The sequence below is a fragment of the Triturus cristatus genome, chromosome 2_2 (assembly GCF_964204655.1).
Source record: "Triturus cristatus chromosome 2_2, aTriCri1.1, whole genome shotgun sequence".
NCBI lineage: Eukaryota > Metazoa > Chordata > Amphibia > Caudata > Salamandridae > Triturus > Triturus cristatus.
The window spans coordinates 716,707,355-716,729,226 of NC_140582.1; the positions used below are offsets into that span (position 1 = coordinate 716,707,355).

At 42.1% G+C, this 21,872-nt stretch overlaps 1 long non-coding RNA gene across 1 annotated transcript in view; it reads left to right on the top strand.

Annotated features, from left to right (window-relative positions):
- Positions 1-511: 511 nt before the first annotated feature.
- LOC146862699 (uncharacterized) overlaps positions 512-21,872 on the top strand; it is an 89,618-nt gene continuing 68,257 nt past the window's right edge. Inside the window, exon 1 of the long non-coding RNA XR_014978167.1 lies at positions 512-637. This is a non-coding gene — a long non-coding RNA (uncharacterized LOC146862699). The remainder of the gene's footprint in view (positions 638-21,872) is intronic.

Sequence of the window (21,872 nt, forward strand, 5' to 3'; positions counted from 1 at the left end):
TGTCACTCCTGCCTTATGTTCTGCTGCAGAACTCAGGTCACCCTAACCCTCTTCTGGCCATCACCCTGAAACAGCACAGGCAAGAGAAGGCCTCTCAGCAGGAGGTGCTACCGATCTGTACTAACACAGTTAAAAACAACTATCAAACACCAGCATTAAGTGGTGTGAGCTCAAATTCAATCTGCGACGTTTTACCTATCGTGCTTCCTCTGGATGTGAAATGTGGGGTGGACTGCACATGGAACCCAAGCTGGTGGAGTGGATATCACAGATATGGTAAACTAAGACTCCTTTAATCCTACTGCTCGCTTTTAAGATTCCAAGAGGTTGGCTGGCGTGAAATTGCCATCACACTGTTGCTACTTCCCTGACAGACTCTGACAGCTGGAGAATAAACATGTTGTTCTGTCTCCTTGTGAGACTCGATCCAACTAATGCAGGCTCAGGGGGCTTCAGAACAGTACTAGTCAGACTGAGACCTGCAATGCCCACGGGTTGTGGTATTCTCCAAGAGACTGGGCAGCTGAGTAGCAGGCTTTCTGTCGTCCAGTAGTCGGTACAGAGAAGTGCACCAATCAGGGAACTCGACGGAGTGACGTAAATCGATATGTTCTTTGTAGCTTCAGTCTTCTAACAAGTAAGAGATCTTTACAGAAAGTCGTGTCAAATGCTTGCCAATAGAGCCTTTCCACTTCTTAAAAATAGACTACTTGGGTCTTCAAAAAAGTAGACTGCAAGCGCTTTTTGTGTTAAAAGTTCGTTGCTAATGGTTTTGTATTTTTTTGTATAATGAAAGATAGCGTTGAACAAAACTGTATATTGTGCATAAAGTCTCTTTTACTTTGTTTTGGATGTACATACGTTATTTAACTGTAGGCAAATGTCAGGTTGCACAGAAAATCCATATAGTACATACATTATTTTTGTAAAGCTCCATCCCCTCAATGTGTAATAAAGCTATAAAACATCACTGCCTTATTCGTTTGATATGCATCAATCATGGATATCGCCATAAAAGATCAAGTTAACATAGCTGTCTTTAAATATAATTGAATATAACACATATGTTGGAAGGTGGGTTTCTGGATGGCAGAGGTTTGCAACCTATCCAAGCAGGAACCACAGTCCTAGTCAGGGTATGTGAAATGCACAATAGGGGCCATATGTACAAAAGGATTTAGCATTTCCTAACAGAGCAAATCGCAATTTTGGTCCGTTAAAAAAAAAAGCTAATTTGCCTTTCCATATCTATAAAAGCGGATAGGGACTCACATTCCCTATATAGCAAATCGCAAATAGGGATTTCCTATTTTAATTTAGTTTTCTAAGCACGCGTACAATGAATTTCCCAAATATGTAATGGCCATTTAGGAAATGCTATTACCATTGACTCAAAGTCAATATTAACCATGTGCAATTTTAAAAAAATCACCCAAAATGCATTTTTTAAAGTGTAATGTAGCACGTACATGACCCTAGGTCATTTGTGCGCTTTACATGTGCACTACTGTTTTGGGGATGCATCAAGGGAGGCCTTAGGCCCATAGGCACCCTTGGTTTTGTGCATTTCCTAATTTGCAATTTCCTAGGAAATCGCAAATTAGGAAATGTTAAAGCATTCATACCTAAGGGCCTTTAGGCCCATAGGAACGAATGGTATATAGCATTTCTTAAATAGCGATTTTCTAATAGTGATTCCTACTAAGAAATCTCTATTTTTGTACATTCCATTTTGGATTTCCTAAATTGAGATTTCTCGGGATTCACTATTTAGGGAATGCAAAATGGAAATTTCGTACATATAGTCCTAAATTTAACTGTGCTTACCGCCTGTAGCTTGGCACAGAGCAGTCAGGCTAAACTAAAGAGGCAATGTGTAAAGTATTTGTGCACACACTCACACAGTAGTATAGGGAAAACACCACCAAAGTACTCCACACCAGTTTAGAAAAATAGCCAATATTTATCTGAGTACAACAAGACCAAAATGACAAAAATCCAGGATACACAAGTCAAAATATGAATTTTTCAAGATTAAATCAAAATGCAGTGCTTAGAAATCAATTGCGCCAATTGGGGCTATTTGGATACCCCAAAGTTCAGTCCAAGCACAATGGAGCACGGGCTGGATACAGAAGTCATAGAGAGCCGCTGACAGTACGTTGGCTGTGTTGACGTTCAGGGATGATGCGTTGAAATACGGAGGTGATGCGTCGCTGGTGATGCGTTGGTTCCGAAGTTGCGCAAAGTCGCTGAGGTGCCGACGTCAAGAGCAGTGTACGTCGTTTATGAGGCGGCAAGGTCAAACCTCTGGGACAAATGTGATGCATACGTAGAAGCCACGCCGTGCCGGGAATATGTCAGATTTGGGAACGGGGAGTCACAGACATCGGGGATGCGTTGTCCAAGAATTACACAGCAGTGGTGATTCGGAGGCACTGTGTCGGCAAAGTCAGGGCTGCATTGCAAGTCGAGGCTGTTGTGTCACACTCTTGGCTATCGGTGTCCATGGCTTCGGTGCAGGCCGTGGCACTGCATCAATTTCACAGTAAATGCGCCGGTTCCAAATGATGCTTCGGTGTCCATGCGTTGGTTTCTTGGGTTGCAGCACCAAACACTCCCTTCCAAGGGCCAAGGAATGGATTTGGCACCACTTGGCAGAGAAGGACATAGCAGAGGAGCCCAGGTGCTGGTAGCAAGATGCAGATGAAATCTTTGATATCCCGGAGACTTCAGAAACTGGAGGCAAGCCCAAACAAGCCCTTGGAGAACCTTTAGAGATGCAGGATGTAGAGAGTAAAGCCCAGTCCTCTCACTCATAGGCAAGAAGCAGTAGACCAACACATCAAAGCAAGCAGCAAAGCTGCAGTCCCTCCTTGCAGCACAACAGCTCTTCTTCCCGACAGAAATTCCTCAGTCCAGAAGTGTTCTGAGTATATGGTGTCAGAGGTCCAGTACTTATTACCCATTTTAGACTTTGAAGTAGGGAGACTTCAAACAAAGGTCTTTGTAGTGCACAAGACCTTACCCTTCCTTGCCTCTGGCTCCAGACACACTAAAGGGGGTATGCAGCTCTGTGTGGGGACATGCACAGCCCTATTCAGGTGCAAATGTCAGCTCCTCCCTCTCACTCTAGCTTAGGAAGGCCCATCAGCCTGGTGATGGGCCATAAGCATATGCAGGGCATGCCTCAGCTCTGTCTCAAGGGAATGCACAAAGCCCAGCTGTCAGCCCACGCAGACATGTATTTCAGAGGCAGGCAGAGGCACAGAATGGTTAAAGTAGGTAAATGCCAACTTTCTAAAAGTGGCATTTTCAGACTTGCAATTTAAAAAACAACTTTACTAAAAGATGTGCTTTTAAATTGTCCAGAGACACAAAACTAATTCTTCCTATCTTTTTCCAATTGGAAGTTACACTTGCAGTGTTACAGGGCAGCTCCAATGCTAACCTATAGGAGAGATAGGCCTTGCTATAGTGAAAAATGAATTTAGCAGTCTTTCGCTACCAGGACATGTAAAACTCCGAAGTGCATGCCCTACCTTTTAAATACAAAGCACCCTGCCCATGGGGCTACATAGGGCCTACATTAGGCGGTGACATACGTAATAAAAGGGAAGGTTTGGGCCTGGCAAGTAGGTGAACTTGCCAGGTCAAAATGGCAGTTTAAAATTGCTCACACAGACACTGCAGTGGCGCGCATGAGACAGGTTTGAAGAGCTACTCATGTGGGTGGCGCAATCAGTGTTACAGGCCCACTAGTAGCATTTATGTACAGGCCCTGGGCACATATAATGCACTGTACTATGGATGTAATAGTAAATCAAATATGCCAATCATGGAGAAACCAAATGCCATTACATTTTAGACACAGAGCACAGGCACTTTAGCACTGGTCAGCAGTGAAAAAAGTGACCAGAGTCCTCAAACCAGCAAAAACGAAGTTTAGCACACTGTCAAATCAGGAGGTCAGTAGGCAAAAAGTCGGGAAAACCATGCCACAAAATTCCACGTCTAACAACATATTCTGAAAAAATAGCTTTGCAAAGAGGAATATTTATTTCGATAAAGTAATTACTTTTTCAGAAGTTAGGTATGCGTGCTAATCATGTATTTTACTATGCTTTGTTGATAACATGATTATAGTTAGCATGCATCTTGACAGCCAACAATTTGAGTTCTTTAAATGTGCATGCACCTGTAATGGGCTAGTCATGCTGTTCAACACCCCACCCCTTGCTTCTTAAACCAGAATACTGCTTGTGAGACGGTCTGCTGGTACAGGTGGGTATGACAAACAATAAAGTGCTAGATCACAAACCACCTGCACCTATCTCCTTGATTTTGCAAAAGAATGCATACAGTTTGGCAAATGGGGAGAGGAGTTGGCCTAACGGCTAGGGCCGTCGACCTCGGAGCTGGGGAACTAGGTTTCAGTCTCGGCAGCAACGCGCAACATCCTGTGACTCTGGGCAAATCACTTAATCTCCCCGTGCCTAACAAAAATGAATGTGTCCTCCTGTAACGCCACTGATGCTCGTGTAAAGCGCTCTGATACCCGATAACTTTGGGTCAAGTTCGCGCTATATAAAATTCGTAAAAAATAAATTAAATAAAATGGTATGTCTCAAAGTTAGTGTCCATTAATAGGCTCTCTATCTGTGGAACAGTAAGACCCAACTTGTTAAGAGTAGGCCTTCCAATAATTAGGAACACTTCAACAAAATATAGTGTGAGTTGTCAGTACTGTGAAAAATCCTGTCTGCTGTATATATTACATGCATCAAGGGAGTGGTAGGATTTGAGATTGTTGCTGAAATCAATTGGCCTGAGTACCTTCGACAATCCCTAAAAATATCCCACCGCAACAAAATCTAAGAAGCCAAGAGAGACAAGACTCCAGCCAAAAGCAATATATCAGAACACATAGAGCTGTTAATTGTTTTCTGGAGAGAGCCCCCTCCCTTTGGAACATCTATTGATTGTGTAATAGCGAATTCTTTCATTTGCATACAAACACGCATTTTGTTCAGTGAAATGTGCAAAAGTCAATGTTAAATAGCACGTATATAATAAACGGAAATTTATAGTAGGTACACATACTTAGCTATTGTAAGCTTACAAGTGAAGTAAATAAGTGATGATTTAACTTAGCCTAACTTTTGACGCCATATTAATGGAGACTTCATGTTATCATTGAAAGGCCTGTTTTTAACATTGAGCTTATTTGCAAAACAAAAACAAAATTCTCTTTTGCTTCAGATGTAATTTTCCAGAAGACTTCTGTTAGTTAGTGAATAGGCATTTGTTTTGTATTTGGCAATTGATAGTGAGGTTTTTACAGGGAGGAGAGGAGAAAACAGGAGGATGATTCTTGGGAAGAACTGTCTGAACCGCAAAATGTGGACAACTTATCTTATCAAGGACTACCGTCTGTAGACCAATTGTGCAGATGGGAGAAAATGGAGAGTTCACCTTTTCCCAGGAGTTTTATAAAATCCTATTGGATGTTGAGGAAGACAAAAAGAAACATGTTATCATCTAGAATATTATGTGTTTATATTAGTGTGTGTTCCTAGGGCAGGAGAGGCTTTTTCATTGAGATTTTTTCCTAGAGGGGGACATCTCTCACTTGCTGGGGACTCATTGTTGAGTTGTTTTATATCTCTCTACATAGGAGGCTACTTAGCCTTTTTCTTCGATGTCTTCTGATCTATGGCTGGGAATACTTTCCAGCTTGATATGCAAAGGCTTAATGCTTATGCATTGACTCTCTCTACAGAACTCTTTATTGGGAATCTGATCACCTTACTTTATTTTATTCCAATTTAATTTAGATTAGGGAACTTCCTTTATGGAAAACACTTGTTGTATTATTGCAATATTAACTGTAATTTTAACCAGTATTTTATTTTGCCTTATCGATTATTGGATCATATGAATGTTTAATATCGGTACCTAAAAGATTAATAATTACCGAAAAAATAACGGAAAACGGAAGAACTCACACAATGATTTTATTATTATGTGCCTAATGTAGATTATTGCTACTCCCATGAGGAGCAGGGTCAAGACTGATTTGCATGTGGCTGGGTCCAAACTAGGGTGGCACAGTGAGCAAAAGAAGGATGGATGCAACCCAGACCTCTTGACTGGGGGTGAGTGGTTGAAAAGATTCAGTACTCCGTCCATCATCTTGTTGTGTTTGCTATGTTTGCCTTAAGTGGCCAAGGGCATGCTCAGACGTGGGTCCCTTGCTTGCTGTGCTATTGGATTCAAGCTAGCTTGGCTGATGAGGGGTGATGCCCCGAAACCGGTCCCAGGATGCTTGTTTCCGGTCCAGGGAGGACCTCGCTTGGCAGTTCGGGCTGGACTGTTCCCATGAGGAACAGAGTCAAGACTGATCTGCATATGGCTGGGTCCAAACTGGGGTGGCTTACTGAGCAGAAGAATGATGACTCACTTGTAGCAGCCTGTCTTATACTGTGTGTTATGCAAGTTTAAAACAACGACTTATATGTAGCAGCCTGTCTTTTACTGTGTGTTATGCTAGCTGAATACTATGTGTCATGCAAGTCTAAAACCACGACTTATATGTAGCAGCCTGTCTTATACTGTGTGCTATGCTAGCTTAAAATAATGACTTACATGTAGCAGCCTGTCTTATACTGTGTGTTATGCTAGTTTAAAATGACTTGTATGTTAGCGGCCTGTCTTATACTGTGTGTTATGCTAGTTTCAAATATTTACTTACATGTAGCAGCCTGTCTCATACTATGTGTTATCCAAGTTTAAAATAACGACTTACATATTCACTTCTCCCCCCAATAGCTACTCGACCCTTGCGTCTGCTCTCTACCTCACCCCCCTTAACTCCGACCTCCCTCTCTCACCTTCTCGCCCCCTGTCTCTCTAACTTCAACTCAGCAACCTAACATGCCCCCCCTTAATCACACCCCCAACCCCCCTAGACTCAACCCTCATCAGACATGGCCCCAACTCATGGTCCATTACTTACCCTCCTAATCTCTCAAAAAATGCTAAGAAAAATGTTAAACATAAATTACTAATTCGCCATCCTGAAACACTCATTGTAGACAACTACCTCAGCCTTTCCTCCCCTATAAAAACCAACTACATCTTCTACTCCAAACTCCCCTCCAAATGGAAGAGCATCTTCCTTCAACACCTCCCAATATCCAAATCTTTAAAAATTCCTTATGGATTCAAACTATCCACTACCCTTTCCCCAATTTTTCGTGCAGGAATTGACATCTCCATATTTAAAACCGGTAACATTCTCATACAATCCTCCGAACACCACCTCTCCATCTTTGAGCAGCACTTCCAGACTCTGTCCTTCCATATTTCCAAATCCTTGTCTAACTCCCCTACTACTCCACCCCTCAACGCCCTTTGGCACTCTCCAGCTCCCCTGACTCTAATCCTCCCTCCCCTCAACGTCTCTATGACTAATGCTGTGCCCCAACTCTTGTCATCCATTCACACAGTCCCTCCTGAGAGCCTTCCGCCCCCCCCGGCACCCAAACAACATCTTCCGTCTCCCAAACTCTCGCGCTCTCCGATGACCTTCTCCCCCCAACCCCTAATGTTTCCCCAGACTACACTCCTGCCGCCATTCCCACCTCCCTGGAACCCCCTAATTCTCCTCACTTGACCCAGACCCCTTTCTTACCCTCTCTGAACTGCAGTCCTCCCCCCACACCCGCTGTCGCCTATATCCTCCCCCCTCACGGCTTCTCATCTTCTCAAGCCCCACCTCCTGATGCTAGGATTGTCCCGGCCTTCCCAATCGGACATCCATGTATCCTACAACCCATGCACTCCTCTCATCCCCTTCCCGAACTGTCCCCAACACCTCGCACCAGGTCTTCTCCGACCAATATCGAAGCCTTCCTTCCCCTACCTCTTCCCTAACTCTGCTCTCCCACACTCCTTTAATTCAGACTCTGTCCAACATTGAACGCAATCTTGCAACCTTGACGACTGAACTCACACGGCTGAGAGAAGATGTCAACTCCCTCTACTCCAAGTCCCTATCTAACAGCTCTAACTCTGTCGACCCTGGCTCTCAACGCTTCTCGAATTCTCAACTGTGGAACTCCACTCCCCTTGGCTGCTGTTCTCATGGGCCCCACCGCACATCGAATCATCTCACCGCTTCCGACCTTCATACCCTCTGGAACACCTACCCCCCTAACTCCTCTATTAACGTTCCTCCCCATCCTCACTCCAACATCCCCATTATTGTGGGGACCAGCAGATTCCCCCCCTCTCCTGTCTCCCCCAGACACCCTCCCCAACGTACCACCATCCATTCACGCTCTTCCCCCACAGACTTCTCTAAACCCCTCTCCTGCATTCTTCTAGCTCCAACATTCCCGTCATTGTAGGGACCACCAGGCCCACCCCCGCTCCCGTCTCCCCCAGACCCCCACCCCAACGTACCACCATCCATTAATGCCCTCCCCCCAAAGACTGCACCAAACCCCTCGCCTCCATGCTAGTGAACTGCAGTTAGGCTGTCAGGTACGCAACTGAAATTTCAGAAACCATTCTTAGCGAAGACATAGACATAGCCTTCCTCACGGAAACCTGGCTCAATGACCACTCTACTTCCAGCCTTGACTTACTCCCCCCCCCCCCCCCCCAAGTTACTCTACCATCAGAAAAGACAGGACAGCGAGAATAGGGGTTGGACTAGCGATTATTTTTAAAAATGAACTCCAACTTTCCCTTGTCCAAAAACCCGACCGCAATACCTTTGAATACCTTGAAACCACTTAAGTCTCAAGGTTTTCCCCGATTCGACTGTATGATATGTACCACCCACCTGGATACCCATTTCCCTTCGTCGAGGAACTATCCGAACTTCTAAACCAATCTTCTCTCTCTAACACAAAAAATCTCTTCCTTGGAGACTACTGGAACGTGACTGATGACTCCTCAGTCAACCTCCTCACCAATCTTTTTGAGATCAATGAACTCAAACAACTCTGCCACTCTCCCACCCACTCCAAAGGAGACACTCTTGATGCCATCATTACCAGCAACGACTTGGCTTCCCTCTCCGATATCATCCCCATCGACTGGTCTGACCATCACCTCATTCTGTTCTCTATCGCAAACATGGACCCACCCTCCCTCACCAACAACATTAAAGCCTCAAAATGGACCAGAAATCTCAATCGCATCCCCCCTGGTGAACTTGAATCTAAACTCCAAACACAATTCCTACTCACCCCTCTCTCCCTAAATGCGAATGAGCTCACCAAACATTTTAACAAAACCGTCATTGATGTCCTAGACCAAATTGCCCCGTCCAAACTTAAAACCCTAAGAAACATTCCATCTAAATCATGGTTCAATTCCAACCTCAATGACGAAAGGCGTGCTCTTAGACTCGCTGAAATAACATGGAGACAACACCCTTCCCCCGCCCATCTTGCTCTCCTCAGATCCGCCAGAGCCACATACAAGAAACACATTTTCACAGAAAAGGTCTCCTTCTTACGTACTCAACTCGATCGAACAAAAAATCGACACAGAGAGCTGTTCAACAGAGTTCAAAACCAAACCTCCTCGGCCCCTCCAACCCTGACGGCCACAACTGACAGATGCGAAGAAATTGCTAACTTCTTCTCTGAAAAAATAGCGATTTATTTGAAAGTTTTATAGAGCGCGGACAAGACCCTTGCGGGTATCAGAGCGCTTAACAGTACATCAAGTATTATACATAAACCAAAGACAAATTGAAGCATCTATATGCAAAACATGTTACAAAAGCAAGGTGATCAGGTACAATAGGACGCTATTCTCATGCGACAAACAACAGGAAGATGGGATGTCCAGATTGCTTAGTAGGTCCCTTGTCCTAGTCAGGGTAATGGCCACGCTGTATTAGTTCGTCACAGAACAATGGGCCTTAATCAGGTGAATTTGGCCATGAGAATTGATTTTACTTCCTTTTTGAATGAGACAATAGAGGGGTTAAGTCTGGTTTCGGATGGTAAAGCATTCCAGATTCTTGGTGCCATTCCTGAGAAGGTACGGTTGTATGTTTTTTTCTTGTTGAATCTCTGTGGTTTTAGTAATAGTTTTTCCGCACTTCTGGAAGATCTGATCCCACCAGAGATAGTCAACTTCTGTGATAGATATCTAGGTGCGTTGTGGTGCAAGGCTTTGTGTGTCATACACGCTATCTTCAAGTGAATTCTGGCTTCCAGGGGAAGCCAGTTCAGTGATTTGAGGTCTGGTGAGATGTGTACATTTCTTTTAGAGCCGGTGATGAGTCTCGCTGCGGCGTTGATTGAGGCTCTTAATGGTGCCGTAGTTGCTTTGGGTAGGCCGCAGAGGGAGACGCTACCGTAATCCATTCTGGGGATAACTAGTGCTTGTACTGCTTGCTTGAAGTCCTTGCTTGGAAGGAAAGGTTTCAGCTTCCTCAGTGTGTTAATCTGGTAGTTAGCTCCCTTTGTAGCGTTGCTGATATGTTTTTGCATATTGAGGCTACTGTCGAGGGTTATTCCCAGTGATTTGGCTGAGTCAACGATGATTATAAACCAATCCTTCCTAGCATCTCCTCCTCATCCCCTTTCTATCGATGACTCTATTTCTCAACTGCCCTCCCTATTAATTCCCCCCGTCCTCCCTCCTGCCAACACCCCTCCGGATTCCAGCCTTTCTTACCCACAGCCTAAAAACACCGCCTCCTGGCTCAATTTCCACTTTGTTATGGAACTCGAAGTCTCTAACATCATCTCCAAACCGTCCTCACACACCAAAGACCCTCTTCCCGCTAACCTTGTTCAGAAACTCAAGCACATCATTGCTCCTTACTGGATCTCTATCATCAACTCCTCCTTTACCTCGGGATGTGTCCCTCCCTCCCTCCAACTCGGACAAATCACTCCCATTCTTAAAAATCCCAATGCTGATCCTAATGACCTAAATAACCTCCGCCCTATCTCCAACCTCCCCCTCCTTTCTAAAGCTCTTGAAAAATGTGCCCTTCTTCAACTGGACAAACACATTGACTCCTTTAACCTACTCAACTCCTTACAATCTGGATTCCGAAAAGGCTGCAGTACAGAAACTGCCATACTAAGTATTGTTGACGACATCAATCACTCTCTTGACAACGGCGAGACCTGCCTACTCATTCTCCTTGACCTCTCTGCAGCATTTGACATGGTTAACCACCCTGCCTTACTAAATGCGCTCAAAGTTAGATTTGGCCTTAATGGCCTGGTACTTAAATGGTTCTCCTCCTTCCTGCAACACAGAACACAACAAATCAAAATCTACAATTGCCTCTCTAACCCCACACCTGTCTCCCTAGGTGTCCCCCAGAGTTCTATTCTTTCCCCCTCGCTCTTTAACTTCTTTATGGAACCCCTCACCCTCATTCTAAAACAAGCTGGAATCAACTACCACCTCTATGCCGATGACAGTCACCTTTACTACAAGATCAAATCCCACTCCGACGTTCTACACCTTAATAACACCCTGTCTAAAATCCAATCCTGGTTCCACTCCAACCATCTCAAACGTAACCCTAAAAAACGGAAATCATTCTCTTCTCTCCAAAAATCAACCCTCTTCCTATCCAAACATGGATCTCTGACCTTAATGTCCTTAACTGTCAGCTTACCTTATCAAGCTCAGTAAAATCACTTGGCATCACCATTGGCAACAGCCTAACTCTCCAAGCCCACATAAAAAACTCAGCCAAAGGAGCACTCTTCACCCTACGCCATCTCAAGAATATCAAACCCTTCATCCCAGTTGACGACTTTCAATCGGTCATCCAATCACTGGTCCTCTCAAGAATTGATTATGGTAATGTCCTCCTCTCCGGAACCCCAAAAGGTTCACCTAGCCCCACTCAAATCTGTACTAAACCTAGCGGCCAGGCTGATCACTGACTGCAAACGCTTCGACCACATCTCCCCAGCCCTTAAATAGCTGCCCATCGAAGGCAGATCCACCTATAAAATGGCATGCATTATGCACAAGGCCCTTCACCAAAAAGCCCCACTATATCTAACTGATAAACTAAATAAAGCAGGTTGTGCTTGACCGTTGAGAAGCACCAACGCCCTCCTCCTCGTTCCACCCCTGACAAAAAAGAAAACCACACAGTCTCGCTATTTTTCTGGATATGCCCCCAGCATATGGAATGCCATGCCCAAAGACCTACGCTGTAACCCCTCCTACATCAGCTTAAAAAAAGACCTCATATTGCACTTGCTCAAGAAATATTGGGGTCCATAATCCTTTCCTTCTTCTAATTTTCCCTCCCCTCCTCCTTTTTCCTCTCCTTTTCCCTCCCCGCTCACCCTACTACCTCCTAGCCTTCCTCCATCTCAGGATACTATATATTACTTGACCACCTGTACCTATTTATTTATGTTTCCTATTCCCTCTCGCTGTGACATATGTTAATTTGTATTTTGCTACTTGTTCTTTTCAATCAAACCTATGTGATCTCCATGATTTGCGCAATTGTAGTATGCCTGTATTATCTTCACTCATGTAAAGCGCTCTGATACACCCGGGTCCAGCCAGCGCTATATAAAACCTTTAAATAAATGAATAAATGAATGAATACATAATAAATGATGGATTCAACCCAGATCTGTGACTGGGGGTTAGTGTGTGAAAAGTTTCAGCTCTCCGTCGGTTATCTTATTGTGTTTCCTTTTTACTTCTCCTTGTCAATGAACAAAGGTCCATAGGACCAGTGGTGGTGGTTATTTAATGATTACACCCAAAGATTGAGATATAGAAATCCCTGTTCCCTCAAGTGGTAGCAAGAGCATGATTCATGTGACAGGAGAGAAAGGAGCTGAATTAAATTGCCTATGTTACTTAAGTCCAAGGCCTGAATTTGAAAACTGAAAGAGCTTGCAGTTCCAAAGGGGGTTGCATTGGTGAAAATGTGAGTATCAATGCGGTTATGCTTCGTAATTGTATTAATTGTGCATTTGTAATTGTGTTGAAATTGTGTGCCTGGTAATTTGGTAAAAGGTTGCTAGATTACTCATGTCTCACCGCTTGATGTTAAGCAGTTAATTTGTTTTCAGACTCAGAGTAGTCCAAGATCCGGGGATAGTTAAGAAATGAAAAGTTGTGGTGTTATTTGTCTGCTAAAACTTTAAGCTGCAGATTCATGAGGGACCACAGACTGCACATTTGAGCTAGGGACTGTAACAGTTTGTCATTATTGTACTAATATTGATTGGTGTTAGTGGAACCTAGTTCACAAAAGGGAAACTATATCATTTAGGGTGATTTCCCGCTAGTCGCGATTTTATCTGTATGTGCATGTGTGAAGAAGTTGGAAGGTGTTAAAGCCTTATTTCTGAATTGCTTCTTGTATGAATGAATTACTTTGACTTCTTTAGTGGAGCAGAGAAGAGTTATTTGTTAATGTGCTTACGTAAAGTTGTAGAATTTGTGCACAAAAAATTGTAGAGGATGTTGAATCACTGCAAGAAGTGAAGAACTATGTCAGGGTGTGCCACGCTGGGATAGGTCATTTGGTGTGAAGGATTGCGCTGAGATTGGTTGATGATTTATCAAGTACTAAACTGTGATAGGCCTATGAAAAGAGGATTGTGTCAGGATTAGAGGAAAATATTGACGTATACAAAATTATAAACTGAACATTGAAATTTTATGAAATCAATATTTACTCATTTATTGCATTTAAACTTTTGCAATAATGAAATGTTTTAAAGCTCTAAGAGAATTAATGAGGGGTCATTTGCGGGTCGCAGTTCGGCAGGGTGAAGAGGCTCCACCAGAAGGTACACCATGCCGGGAATACGTCAGAGTTGGGAACGGGGCGAATGTATTTTTTTTGTTTTTACATGTTTGTGGCTTCATCAATGGCACAAGATCACTAAAAATGAAGTACCATTCGAATTTCTACAATATGGTACTTCTGATTTACATTTGAGGGAGAGATTACATGAAATGAAGCCACTTCTTAGACCTACACAGTACGAAACATTAAATAATAGGGAGCAAGCAGCTAATGCCAAAAAGAAAGAAAGGTATCAGAATAGAGCAAAGAGAGTAGTTCGATTTACACAGCTGCCCGTTGGAGAGTTGGAGGAAATATTTCAGAGGGAGCTAGAATGCACCCAGCTATAACAACAGAAAAGACTACAAATTAACCGAAAGCAGAAAAATAATGATGAGAAAGCTGTAAGAAAAACAGACACTGATAGTGATTTAGGGGATGACATTTTAGATGCTTTGTTACCCTCTTGTCCTCTGCCATATGTGGCCCCCACAACAAGTACAGAGGGTGTTACAACCAATAGTTCTACAATTTTAATCCAAATATATCTCAGATCGAGAGACCTCTTCCAGTACTTCTGATTGCAACTGCACATGTTGAAACAGCCCCTATGGTAATGGCTCCAGTTGTTACTGCTTCTATTGTTACTGTTCATGGACCAGTGTCACATGTATCAGCTCAGACATTATCAGTTTCTGTTGCCACTGTGCCAATAAATATTGTACTGAATCCTACTGTTTCAGGTGCTCTGGGAGGATTAGTTTTGACAGGGTTTATCCCAACCCTGCAATGCAAAACTCTCAGATTGTTGCCTGGACTCCCCACCCCTTCATAATGTCCAATCATTGAAAGAAGGGAGAAAGACTGTCTTTACGACACCTATTGCACAGGGAGAGACCAGACCATTTGATGATGGGATTTTTCCCCATGGTTTGAGGAAACCCCTGAAAATAAAGGAACAGGAGGAACAGAGAGACCAACTACTAGCCAAGAAAAGGTGAGACACCTAGATGTTCGTAAGACATTATTAGAGGATGTGTAGACATTTCACATTTGAATCAATATTGGAAAAATGAAATAAAATATCTGAGTAAAGAAATCACAAGGCCTGCAGCTGCCACACAAGATAGATTGACTGAGCTGGCAGTCAAGTAGAAAGTGGATCTCTCTAAGAGTGTTCCATCACACAAAATTTTTTAGGGCACAGTTAGATGAAGAAGCTATTGTATTATGACCATGCGGGCCTCAATTAGATTTTGGATTTGGTGAGATGCATTCGAGAATGGAGGTAATTTTGACAGGCTAGAGAGCAAGTGGGCAAAGAACCAGGTAAATAAAAGAAACATTCAGATACTACAGAAGCAAATGGTAAAACACCACCAGTACCCCCAGATGAAGATGAGGCTTTAACTTTCCCTATGATGGAGATAACAAGTGAAGGATATGTTCAAGTACCATGGAGTAGAGGTGATCCTATGACATTCATGACCGATTTTCCAAAACTAAGAGAGAATCCTGCCTAGTGGTATATACAAGTTGACAGATTTGTAAAAATTTCAAATGTTTTGTGGACAGACCTAAATACCCTCTTAGATATTGTGTACTGAGTGATCAATGGGCTGAAGGTATGAAAGCTGTGCAATGGCCATGTACCGAACCTCCAATGGATGTGTGTACTCATGCAACCTGACAGGTAGTGATGACAAAGTATGATAAGGTGATTACCTTTTTGAAATGAAAATGTCCAGCGAAGGGATATTGATTGGGTAAAGATCAATAGAGCTATTCAGTAAGCTAAAGAATCAGTGCATGCTTATTATGAATGATTGTTGCAAATGTTTAAACAGCACAGTGGACAAGAAAATGCCAAAAAGGGAGATATGGAGAGTTTTGTGTCACAGTTTGTTCTTGGGTTGCGACCAGAAATCAGCATGCACAAACAACGGAATGTGGTTTGTTGGCAGACAAAACCTTTAGATGAGATTCTGAGGTATGCAAAATACTGTAGTGATGAACAAGACATGAAGCAAAAGGGACTCAAAGAAAAATTCATGTCAGCTCATGTGAAATCAGTCACATTTGGGGAATGTTGGTGGAATGCAGGGTGTTGGTTTCTAGAATGGAGGACAGATGGTTCAAGGTGGAATGAAGGTCACTCAAGGTAGAAGTTAAGATGTTCCAGTTGATCCACATTCAGGAGTAGTCATTGCAATGTTGACAAAATCAACTCCTTGTCATTATTGCAACAGGCTCAGGCATTGGAGGAGAGAGTGTAGACAGAATCCAAATCGAGTAAGTGATGATGGACAAATGCATGGGGGAAATTAAATGCAAAATGTTTCAGTTCAGGTCCCTGTCCAACAAATGCAAATGTCAACACAGTCACAAGTTCCCATGATGCAGGTACCATAAGCCCCAATGGCCCCACAGAAAATGGGTAATACCAGATTTAATATGAATTAAGTACCAAGAGCAAATTCAAATACGTTTCAAAATCAGAACCCAATTCAATAGTTCACCATGTTAGAGAATGAAAACTTTGATTCTAAAAATTCCCAATGATGGTGCCTGAGGGGAAGGGAGATTGTGTACTTTGCGCAATCTTGATGGTAGACCTAAGTGGACTATTTATTGAAGTAGAGGAAAAAAGCCAACAAGCGTCATTACTTATTGACACAGGTGCAAACCTCCCACTCTCTGGAAAGAAGATCCAAATAGTAGATGTCACAAATAAGCAAATAACAAATCCCATTTCAAAGAAAGTGCCTGTAAAATTAGGTTAATTTGAGGAAGATCACAAATTTGTTCTATGAGATTCAAGTCCTGTAAATCTGTTAGAAAGAGGTATTTTATGCAAGTTAAATTGCACAAAGTATAGCACACTGGATGGTGTTGAATTCCAGACACATGCTGAAGATGTTCAATTCAAAATGGCCCGACAAGAAACATCTGTGGGATTGTCTAAGATTTACCTCCCAATTTGAGAGATATTGTAAAATCAGAAGTATAGGATTTTTCAGGGAAAGAAATCAGACTAATCAAAGGTGTAGAACTAGTCTGAATCACTGTAAAGCTAAATGCAGTCTTTCTGGGAACACTACCATATAACCTAACACCTGGCACAGTGACTGGAATAACTTCAGTGTTTGAAAAAATGGTTAAATAAGGGATTTTGGCAATTTGCCGATCATGGGTTTACAGAAGCCCAGTGACAAGTATTGAATTGCAAAACATTTTAAAAATATATAATCAGATTGTAGTAACCTGTTGTCCTGTGGTATCAAATCCAGCAACCATACTATTTCAGATTCCCTGTAGTGCAGAGTGGTTTACCATTGTGGATCTCTGAAAATCCTTTTTCTTTATCCTGTTGCATGACAACAGCCAATTCTTGTTCTCATTTGAAATTGGAGATATAGTTTTGGCATGGTGCAGAGTTCTACAAGAGTATACAGAGAGTCCTTTGATCTTTAATCAGATCTTGAAAAATAATCTTGAAACTTTACAAATGCCTTGCAATTCAATTCTTGTGCAAGATATTGATGGTTTACTGGTGGCATCAACTACACAAAAGCTTGTAAACAGTATCCAATTGCTCTTTGAAATCATTTGACTGAGAACGGACATGAGAAAATTACAATACTGTCAAAAAGAAGTCATATTTGGGACATCTCATTGAAAATGGAATTAGAAAGGTGCCACAAGAGAAAATCGAGACAATATTAAAAGATGAGATCCCCAGGAATCCAGAGCAAAGTCAGAATGTTACTGGCAATGTCAGGCTACTGTAGACAGTGGATACCTAATTTTCTCCAAGTGGCGTACCCTTTACTGAGGCTGACGTGCAAAGATGTCCCTGATCCGCTTCAATGGGACAACGATTGTTTGAAAGCATTCCTAGAGTTGAGAGAAAGCCTCTGTCATGTCCTGGCACTTGGATTGCCTGATAACAGTAAAATGTTTACTCAGTTGCATGGAGACACTCGAAGACCTGCACATGTTTTTCAACTACTCTTGACCCTGTTGCCACAGGACTGCCTGGCTGTCTTTAAGCGGTTGCAGAGGTTGGTGTCAGCATAGTGATGGGACACCCTCTTACAGTGATGGTCCCTCATTCCATTGAGATATTGCTCACTCATACCAAAACTCAGTATTTGACAAACAGCAGACTTGAAAAGTATGAACAACTGATTCTTGCTGCTGAAAATGTGATTCTAAAGAGGTGTCAGACCCTCAATCCAGCTACATTGTTAATGTTGCCAGAAAATGAAATGTATGGAGAAGAGGTTGAACATGACTGCCTTGATGTTATGGATTTATGCACCAAGCCTAGGCCAAACATTAAAGTTCAACCTCTTGATGAGCCCAACTATGTAAGTTTTGTGGACAGCTCATGTTTAAGAGACAATAAGGTGACTTTGATAGAAGATAACACTGTTTGAACAATTTAGGAAGTTGTAGGAGCCTCCTGACATTGATGTGTTGCGTCTGCACGAGTGGCGGAATTGATCGTCCTTCAAAGAGCATGCAACCTTTCAACTCAATTGAGAGTGACTATATTTACAGATAGTCAGTATGGCTTTATGTGTTCCATGACTTTGGGCAGAGGAGATTCATGACATCATGTGGTTCCCTCTATAAGAAATGGTGAACATGGGATTAAACTGTTGGAACATTTACAATTGCCAGAAGAAATTGCCGTAGTTAAATGTGCAGCCCACAGAAGTTGTAATGATTATGCCACAGTGGGAAATAGATATGCTAATGAGGTTGCACTGTATTGGGCAGCTGTGGCATACATATTTAATGGTGAATATGCAAATTAATCTGACGAGGACACTACCTTTTTATTGCTGTTGTCAGTAGCTGATACGTGGGAAGAAATCAAAAGATTGCAGAAAGACGTTTGAGATGCTGGATCAGAGAAGTATGTGTTAAAAATGCGAATGCCATTTGTGTTTCAGAGGATGGAAGAGCAGTGTTGCCCGATAGCCTGTTTCCATGACATTTCTATGGTCCTACACATACTGGGAGGGATGCAATGGTTAGATTAAACCAGACAAACTGGTTTATTACTCGATGCAGAGTTTTAGCAGAAGAGCTATATCACAGGTGTTTTATATGGCAGCAAATGAATGTAGGGAAGAGAATCCCTGAAACACTGACTGACAGGAAGATTAAGAGGACCCTTTAACACGATGCAGATGGACTTTATCGAAATGCCTATTTGTAACGGGCTAAAATCTATCAAACGGATGTTACGATAACTCTTTCCAAGATTCAGATTCCCGTTTTCTCTAAAGTCAGACCAAGAGACCCAGTTTAAATTTGAGGTCCTTAGAATGTTGTGTGTGGCCCTTCAAGTAGAACAGAGATTGTATTGTAGCTATCTGACGGAGGCTTCGGGATTGTTGAACAGTTACATGGGTTTGTGAAATGGCAATGTGCTTTCCCATTGGTGTTGATGAGTCTTCGAAGCACTACTGACAGGAGGAGTGAATGATCTCCACACAAGATCTTCATGGGACGTGCTATGCGACTGCCTACTGCGCCTGCGGATACACTTGCAAACATCACAGATGGCATAATACTTGACTACTGCAAAGGATTAGCTTATGTAGTGCGTTCTGTTTCTCACCAGGTTGGAGATGCTACTGCCAGTTTGAAGCAGGAGCAGTGCTATTATATTAACCCCAGTGACTAGGTTTTGACCAAAAAGCACGTGCAAAAATTCTGCCTGGAGCCGAGGTGGAAACGCCCCTAGCAGGTATTCTTGATTACCAACACTGCTATGAAATGTGCCGGTGAACCTAATTGGGTGCATTCCTCACACACTCAGACACTGAGGTATCCATTTGAAGAAGTGGTGTTCTTTGAGCCAAGTCTGAGGCCTCCTGTGTCCTGTGAAGAACCAGAAGGGGGTGAAGCACAGCAAGATTTCTCACCTGCATAGGTTCCTCAAGTGAAAATACCCACTGAAAATGGAGAACTGAGAGTTGAAAATAGAGGAGCTGTTGAATTGTGACCAGAGCAGACGAATGATCCTGGTGAAGGAACGAGTGTGAGAAGAGAAGACCCCTGTGGAGATCGTAATGACCAAGTGGTAGGAGGCAATTGAAATCCACTATGTCAGCTGAACACATACCACAAACCATCATTGGGTAAAAAGAATCTAGTAGTATAAGCGAGACGGAAGAAGATCAACAGACAATAAGGAGATCCAAGAGAACAAGGGTACCCTGTAGCAGGTATTCTGCATCTGAATAGACTTATTAATCAGAGAACGTGCTTAATCCATCAGATAAAAAAAATCTAACAAATTGAAATCAGACTCATTTGAACCTCCATGATATGCCACACTAAACCAGCATTTGATATAAATTCCTGAAACTATATTACGAATACTACTTGACAAGCACTATTTAGTGAATTCAAAGCCGGACGTTCTGATAGGATAAATGATGAACTGTGTTTAAATAAGAGACTGTGAAAAGCGATCATGACAATTATTCTTTAACAAGAGACAAACACAAAAATAATTAATATGAGTTCCCTGGGGGCCATGACTGCAGTAAAAGAGTAGTGATACCATTTCCACAAGACTGAGTAGGGCTAGAGAAGCAGTGTGAAGGATAATGTAAATAAGCTGAATACGAACAAAATTTCAAGTTAATCACCAAAGGTTTTGCCCGTTTTGCACAAGTAGAAATCAACTCAGAATCTTGAATCTGCCTGCTGCTATATTCTCCTCAATTTCTGACTGTAGACAAACATGTGTATCCCTCCCAAGGCTAAAATATTGATTAGTGTCACCTTAATAGTTGTTGTGCTAGCATATATAACTCTCTTAGCTGAAATGAGTTTTACCCCAGAGATAGAAATCCTTAGATCTACTCCTGTGCCTACATCACTTGCACACAGAAAAGATGAGAAAAAACAAAAAACTTCAATAATGGATGTCACAAAAGAAGATTTTTTAACTAATGCTTATCCCAGATTAGTTGAGAAATATACTTAAGCTTTAGACACTATGGGTTGCTGTATCTGTGCACATTTACCTTCTTCAGCTGTGGAAGATGTGACTTATCACCACATCCCACTTTCATATGCAATTACATGTAGTATTTTACTTAGTTTATTTTATAGACAGGAAGCATTTAAATATTATTTCTCTAATTATGGTATTCTAAGGTTCCCATTCAGAAAATAACGAATCTTCATCCATAAGCAAAAGACATGGAAAATGCATGGTATTTCTTTAGGTCCCCTACAGTTATAGACACCATCAAGGCATATGTAAAGAATCTGACCTGTTTAAGGAGATCCTTAAAGAAAGTTATTTTAACATTAGAAGAAAGAAGAGCTCACATATTTTATAAGGCAAACAAGGAGGAATATGTTTTAAAAAATGTTTGAAAGAAAGAGGAAGTGGAATACAAGAAGAAACTTATATATCAAAAATGAAAACTAGATAGGCCATAGAAAGGCAAATTATGTGTTTACAAGAGGAGAAACCAGTTTAGAAAGAGACACATTGGGATAAGTAGCTATGAACACAAATTTTAAGTTCTCGAAAGGCCTTGTCAAATTTTAACGGGGAAAGAGGCAGTTATTCCCGGAATGTATTCTTTTTGCAGACAGGATGCCTATTTCCACTTACCTGCTAATTGGGAGGATGTTTGTTATGTAGCTTTATTGTTTCCCAAGATTTATCATGTAAGTAGCATGGATGCTTTAACAATGACTTCATCTCACAGACACAAACGTAGCACCATTGATGGGACACAATTAGTGGGAGATATTTTTGCGAGAATTCATACCACCAGTAGAAGTAGTGTTAAATGACAAGAACATTAGAAAGTTATCTACTCTTGTAGATAAATTGGCTTTGCTAGCAGTTAACACAGAATTAGTGGCTGTTAGGTCAATGGCTTTGTAAGATCGATTAGCTCTAGATATAGAATTAGCAGAGAAAGGTGGATTCTGCAAAATTATGAAGGCTCAACATTGTTGTTCACACATACCTGACGAGAGTAGA